Source organism: Arachis ipaensis, chromosome B06 (assembly GCF_000816755.2).
Source record: "Arachis ipaensis cultivar K30076 chromosome B06, Araip1.1, whole genome shotgun sequence".
Lineage (NCBI taxonomy): Eukaryota > Viridiplantae > Streptophyta > Magnoliopsida > Fabales > Fabaceae > Arachis > Arachis ipaensis.
The window spans coordinates 23,567,491-23,574,671 of record NC_029790.2 but is presented as its reverse complement, the minus strand read 5'-3'; the positions used below and the strand labels follow the sequence as shown (position 1 = coordinate 23,574,671).

At 33.8% G+C, this 7,181-nt stretch overlaps 1 long non-coding RNA gene across 1 annotated transcript; it reads left to right on the top strand.

Annotated features, from left to right (window-relative positions):
• LOC107648103 lies at positions 4,153–4,394 on the top strand. The gene is made up of 2 exons (XR_001621726.2): positions 4,153–4,255; positions 4,342–4,394. It is a non-coding gene; the product is annotated as an uncharacterized LOC107648103 (long non-coding RNA).

Here is a 7,181-nt window from a genome sequence, read left to right as displayed (position 1 = left end):
ATTATTTTTATAACATTTAATAAATAAACAAGTGAATCAATATTGACACACTAGTTAAAAAATATTATTTGGTATGTAAGATCCAAGTCTTAGCTTTTTTTTTTCTTTTGTCACTAAGCCTCGTACAGCTGTAGCAAGTCTTCTTGCAAGTCTTCTTCTACTGTTGGACTCGTTAGATTTATGTCCAGTTTGGATAACCAACTTAATTAAGTTTCTTTTGATAAAATAACTTAAACAATAAATGACTTTGTTAAAAGTAATTTATAATAAATTATTTTGTGTTTGGATTTTTAACTCTAAAAGTGCTTATTTTATAGAAATGTGATGAAAAGTAGAAGTATTATGAGAAAAGTCATTTTTTTTTTAACTTCTCTATAAACTCCTAAATAACTTCTTAAAAAGTTGCAATTTGATTTTAAAAATTACACTAGACATTAATACTAGTACTTTTCATAAGTCAAAAATTAAAAAAAAATACTTCTAAAGTTTCCAGACGGGCCCTTATTAATTTGGACTGATAGGTGAAGAATTACTCCTTGATTATGACTTTGTTTTAAACTTTAAAATCATGATCTTAACCAAACAAAAAAAAATTAATCATGACAAAAAAAGAACCAAATTATGGGGAGACGAGAATAGCCATTTAAGTATGAAACAATGTGGCACAAGAAGCAAAGTACCGGTTAAATGGAGACCTCTACCACAGAGCTGGCTCAAGTTGAATACAGATGCGGTCTTCTCAAACGTAACCAAAACAGGTGCAGCAGCTGCAGTGATCAGAGACCACCAAGAAAACGTTCTAGGAAGAACAGTTAACAAAATCACAGCTCAATCAACGTTGTCAGCAGAAGCACAAGCGATTAGAGAAGCTATAATCCTGGCCAATAACCTAGGAATTCAAAAGGTTACCATTAAATCAAACAATCAAGTGCTAGTTCAAACTCTCAAAACAGGAAGTATAATCTGGGAGGTAGACCCAATAATCCAGGACATCAGAACAATCCAAAGAAAAAAGGTCAAATTGCGGTTTTACCTGGATGCCTCGTGACAGAAACAAGCTGGCGCACACATTGGCACAGTTAAATTACCAGAACCAGCTTCTCAATTCATGGACTACTAATCCCCAAGCTCAGGTAGCAGACATTATCAAAAAGGAGAGGTCGGGGATCCCCCATTTTAGTCCCGTCCAATCCTTTTGAGTGCAACCCAGCGATGGGTTCAAAAGCCAAAGACCAGAGTTGGAAACAAAGTTCTCCAGTCGCATCGTTCTGTAATCAAGGATGGAACTCGCAGCCATGAGCCTGTAATGCTCATCCGTGGGATTAGATTGTCATTGGAACCTGAGAATCCTTGTACCTAACCAAAGCAATGCATCACTTTTGGAATTGCATCCTTCTCCCTGACAGGCGAGCCATCTCCTTCATCTTGCACAGCAGTAGCCAAAGTAGCATTGATTCACCATTGGTACCATTTCGGAATCAGCTATAGAAAGAGAATGAAAGAATTTGGGGAGTGAGCGTAGTTGATGCGGGAAGCACATATTGAAAATTGAATGGAATTGGGCATAGTTGCATGGGGGGCACAATTTGAAAATGATCAAAGCTAACAGGGAGACATAATTTGTTTGAGGGAGAGCGGGTTTGGGTGGGTATTGGGTTTGGTTCCTCTTCGGTGTGGTCGGGTTGCGCGGTTCTCACCAAGTCCAAAAAAAAAAAGTATGAAACAATGTGGAGTATCCACCTTGAGTTTGAAACTTTTTGTCAAGATGAACTAGAATGATCAGGGCCAATTGGGACCAACCTTAAAGGATGTTGCTAGCAAGCTCTTAAAGTGGAATAGAGACGTTTTTAGCCACATCGAAAAGACTAAAATTAGGCTTCTAAACAAAATAGGATAAATATAAAGATCACCCAACTATGGTTCAAATCGCCATCTTGACAAACTAGAGAAGAACCTTAATAAGGAGTTACAGAAAATCTTAAACAAGGAGGAGGTTATGTGGATGCAAAAGCCTCGAAAGGTTTGAATTGTTAAGGAAGATCGGAGTACTTGATATTAGCACACCAAAACAATCACTACAAGAAGAAAGAATTGCATTATAAAGTTGAAAGGCCTCTTGGGAGAGTGGATAGAAGATGAAGCAGAATTAGCGAAACATAGAGTAGAATTTTACAACAATCTCTATGAGGAAGAGGGAAGCATCTATGATTAAATCAACACACGCAACAATACCCTCCTATCAATGCAGAAAAATATATTAGCTCTACCATTCCAATAGAGAGTGGGATTAAGCGAGCCAAATTCAACATAGATTCCCTAAAGGATCCTAGGCCAAATGGGTTTCTGTCCTTGTTCTACAAAGATAACTGGAAGACTATTAAAGGGAGTGTTATTCACTAATGAGAAAAGTTTGGTTGGATCCTAATCTGATTGAACATATAAATAAGACTTTGATCGCCCTCATACCCAAAATATAGATGCCAGAGCACATATCTCAATTTTGTCCTATTGCATTGTGCAATGTTTGCTACAAATGCATGACTCAAATCTTAGTAGAAAGAATAAAGCTAGCTTTAGAGAACCGGATCATCCCTTATCAATCTAGTTTTGTACCTAGTCGAAGAATCCAAGATAACATTCTTATTGCAAAAGAGATCACACATATAACGAAGAAAGTCAGGAAAAAAGAGGTTTTATGGCAATAAAATACGATTTCAAAAAAGCATATGATAATCTAAGATGAGAGTTTTTTCAGGATTGTCTTAAAGAGTTTGGGATTCTAGACTATCTCAGCAAGATCCTTATGACTTGTATCTCTATAGTCACTTATAATGTTCTTTGGAATGGAACAAAAACAAATGATTTTACTCCTTCAAGAGATATTAGACAAGAGGAACCAATATCCCCTTACCTCTTTGTCATAGTTATGGACAAGCTCTTTCAAGCTATAAAGGACAGCGTGGAGGAGCTAAGATGGAAGCCTATCAGAGTTGGTCAGAATAGACTAGCCATTTTACACCTCCTTTTCGCTGATGATTAATTGATTTTACGGAGGTTAACATGGAACAGATGGAGAACATAGAGAGAACTATAGATTGATTTTGCAGTGCATCAGGACTAAAAATTAGCGAGGCCAAAAATCACCATTGTTTTCTCGAACAATGTCAAAAGAAAATAAAGGAAAACTATTAAAAGAAAATGCCATTTTCAAGAGCAGCAATGTCTAAGGAGATACCTAGGAGTCAAACTCACAAACCAAAGGAAGGGCAAGAAAAGTTCAAAAATGTTTTGGATCGAGTCAAAGAAATTGCAAGGGTGGAAAGCTCAATGCCTTTCATTGGTTGGGAGAGTTACCCTAGCCAAATCAGTCTTGAGTTCTATAGTGAACTTTGAAATGCAACATTCCAAGGTGCATAACGGGATTTGCAAGGAGATAGAGAAATTACAGCAAAAATTCATATGGAGAGAAATGTAAGAGCAGAGAAAATTTCTTCACATCAGTTGGAAAACATTATGCCTCCCCAAAGAACAAGGACGACTGGGGTGCAGAAAATTACAAGTTGTTAATGAAGCTTTCCTCCTAAAAATTCACTAGAGACTAAGGATGGAGACTAAATCATTATAGGTTCAAGTCTTTTTTCATAAGTACAATAAAGGGGAGCCATTAAGGTAGGATATGGTCAGCAAAAGATCGAACTCAGCTCTATGAAAGAAACTTGCTAAATACAAAGGAAATTGGATGAGAAAATTGGGTAGGCCTTAGACATTGGGGAGCAAATTATCTTTTGGAAGGATGAGTGGATGAAAGGAGATGGAAGCTTATAAAGCTTGCAATAGTAACAGTTTCAGATACAGAGAAAAATCTCTCAGCAATACAATTTGTAAATAACTTAAGTGAATGGAATTTAAATCTACTCAACAAATATCTCCCTAAACAAATCGTTGAAACTCTAAACATCAGACCTGCTCCTCCTCTACTATGTTACATCTGTGGTTTTCAACTTCAGGCTTCAATTTTCTCAAGTATACAATACTGTTTATGGTTATCCTTTCAAAACTTGGCCATTGTGATTTTTGACTAATCTTCTTCCTTTCCCTTGTGATACTTTGATAGGTCCATGCTCATAAAAATCCAATGGCAGAAGATGTGGACTATTTTGCTGTTGCTAGGAGGAATGATGGCATAGTCGGTGCAGAGTTAGCTAACATAGTTGAGGTTGCTGCCATCAACATGATGCGGGATTCAAGGACTGAGGTAATATCTCCTATTGAAAAGGATTTAATACTCAGACCACCAATTGTAGCTTGCATACTTTTATTTACTACTTTTCATTGTGGCAGATTACTACTGATGACTTGTTACAAGCTGCACAAATGGAAGAAAGAGGAATGCTGGATAAAAAGGAGAGAAGCATGGAGACTTGGAAGCAAGTAGCTATTAATGAGGCTGCAATGGTTGTCATAGCTGTGAACTTCCCTGATCTTAAAAATATCGAGTTTGTATGGAATTTACACTATATCCACTTTGTAATTGACATAATCTCACCTTATCTGATTGATTGTTGGTAGAAAAAATTGACATTTTAGCTTTATGTTGCTTTTGATGCAGGTCACAATTGCTCCCAGAGCTGGTAGGGAATTAGGTTATGTGCGGGTGAAGATGGATCCTATCAAATTTAACGAAGGAATGCTCACGTATGGATTCTTTGCTTAGACCAATTAAACTGCATTACATTGCACTTTTACAGAATTGTGTTTAGAGCCTTTCATTGTTTCTCTAATTTGTAACTACTAATGTCATGCAGTCAATAATCTGTCCTAGATCATATTACCGTTCAACTAGCTTCCCGTGCAGCTGATGAAATTTGGTTTGGGAGTGATCAAATAAGATAAAATTTCCACTTGCTTTCCTTAAGTTTCCTCACTCCTTTTTATTTGCTTCATTGGTTCTTTTTGGTTGCTGTTTTAACTTGTTTTACAATATTTCAGTTGAGTACGATATGGGCCGAAACTGCAGACAAAGCGAGGTCTGCAGCAAGGATATTTGTTCTTGGTGGGCTTTCAGAGAAGCACCATGGAATTACCAATTTCTGGGTGGCAGACCGAATAAACGTATGGGTTCTCTCTCTCAAGATTTCTTTCATCTGGTGTACTTGCATGGCTCCATAAAACCAATACCTCCCAGCATTCTTGACCTTAGAGCTGCCAAGCACAGAAAATTCCAACAACTTCGTAATGATGAAAATCAGACAGCTTTAAAGAGCAACTCTTAAGAAATGCCACAACCAGTTTTGAGACTAGTTTACTTTATAGTCATATTTATTGTACCTTATTCCTGTAGCATACTGAAATCTGTGTTGATTTCCATTTGATTTCCTAATGAAAATTTTTTAATTGGACTATAGGATTTGCTTTTGCAGATTTAATTGGGAAATGTCAGTGCCGAGTGCCAACAAATACTCTGGTATGTAGCTCAAACCTCTTGTCTATTTGTATTCTCTAAACTCAAACTTGTCAAATATGTATAGGTTGCAATTTAATTATCTGGTCTTTGAATTTTATTCCATTGACTTTGCTATGATACTTTTAGCAATAGTTTTCTCTGCATGAGGTACCGAGGTTGAATGTTAAGGCAGTGGAATCTGATCCTGGTTTTTTAATTTCTTTCACTTTAAGCAAATAATATTAATACCTTTGTAACATGAGTCATAGGTTTATATAAAACATTGCTGTTTAAGTGTTTATCATTCAAATAAATAAAGTATGCAGAACAAGAAATCACCAAGTCCTACAATGTTTACAGTCAACATGGGACAAAGATAAATTCAAGTTCTAGTAAGACTGGACATTTTATGCGAAACTTGATTATGGAGATGTAAACCGTTCAACTCTGCCACCTTGATGAATTTGTCACCACGACAAAGTCAACTTTCAAATGACAGAATCTGGAGGTATTAATCCAAACATTTTCTGACACGTGGAATTCAACTTGAAAATAGTTAAGTGGGTTCCTGTTTCTATATATAATAAATATAAGGGCTAAATATAAATATATGGTCCATCGTATGTGGGTTGTGATAGGATTATTATAAATTTGTAATATGTGTTCCTTATTCTTTTAAAGAGAAATACAAGCTGGAATGTCTTATTGCATTTCATTTGTTTGATTGACTTAGTTCTTTCTTTGTTTAAATTTTAAATTAAACAAAATACGAAATTCTTTTTTCTTTTCCTTATTCTTTGTTAAGATTATCATGTGTTCATCCATCTTTCACATTTTTCGTTCCATTATAAGTGTGGTAGTATTTGTTGCACTTTCCAATGAAGGTTCTAAATTTAGTTTGATTTGGTAACCTTTTTTAAAAATGTATTTGTGTTTTTTAAAAATATAAATTTTTTATTTTATATTTGGTAAATAAAAAATATTATGTATTTATGCTGTTATTTTACCAAACGCAATTGTTGTTGCTTGTGTTTATTGAAAGCTATTTTTAATTTAATTTACCAAACATAAATATTACAATTTTTAAAATATTATATTTTAAAAATTATATTTTATAAACTATTTTTAAAAAGTAAAAAATTACCAAATTAAGTCTCATAGTATTTATCGTTTGGATCTCACTCGAATTCTGATAGCAAATATTTAATTCCTAACTCGCTATTTCAAGCATCAATGCATCATTACCTAATTACTTGGAATCTCCTTATTAAAATTCATTAATTTTGCATATTTAAACTAAGTTTATGCGTTTTCCAACTAGCTTACTAGAAAAAATGAAAAATATTTCAACTGTTTTTTTGGGCATTATTATTTTAATAAAAAATATTTTTTTAATAAAAAAATATATTTTTTATTTTTAAATGTGTTTGATAAATTTTTAGTAGTAAAAGTAAAAGCATTAAAAAAATAAAAAATTTTTTTTTTGAGAAGCTGTAATTTACATCTTTTTTTAAAAGATCTTTTTTTTTAAAAACAAAAAAGATGTTTTCATATTTTTTTATGTAATAAATAAACAAAAAAGTACTTTTATATCGTTATACCCAAATATAATTGATAAATAAAAAGATATTTTTGTATGAGATACCCAAACATAAAATTACTTTTATTTTTTTATAAGATCTTTTAAAAAAAGATAACAAAAAAAATTTTTTTTTAGAAGTTTATCAAAATAAGAACC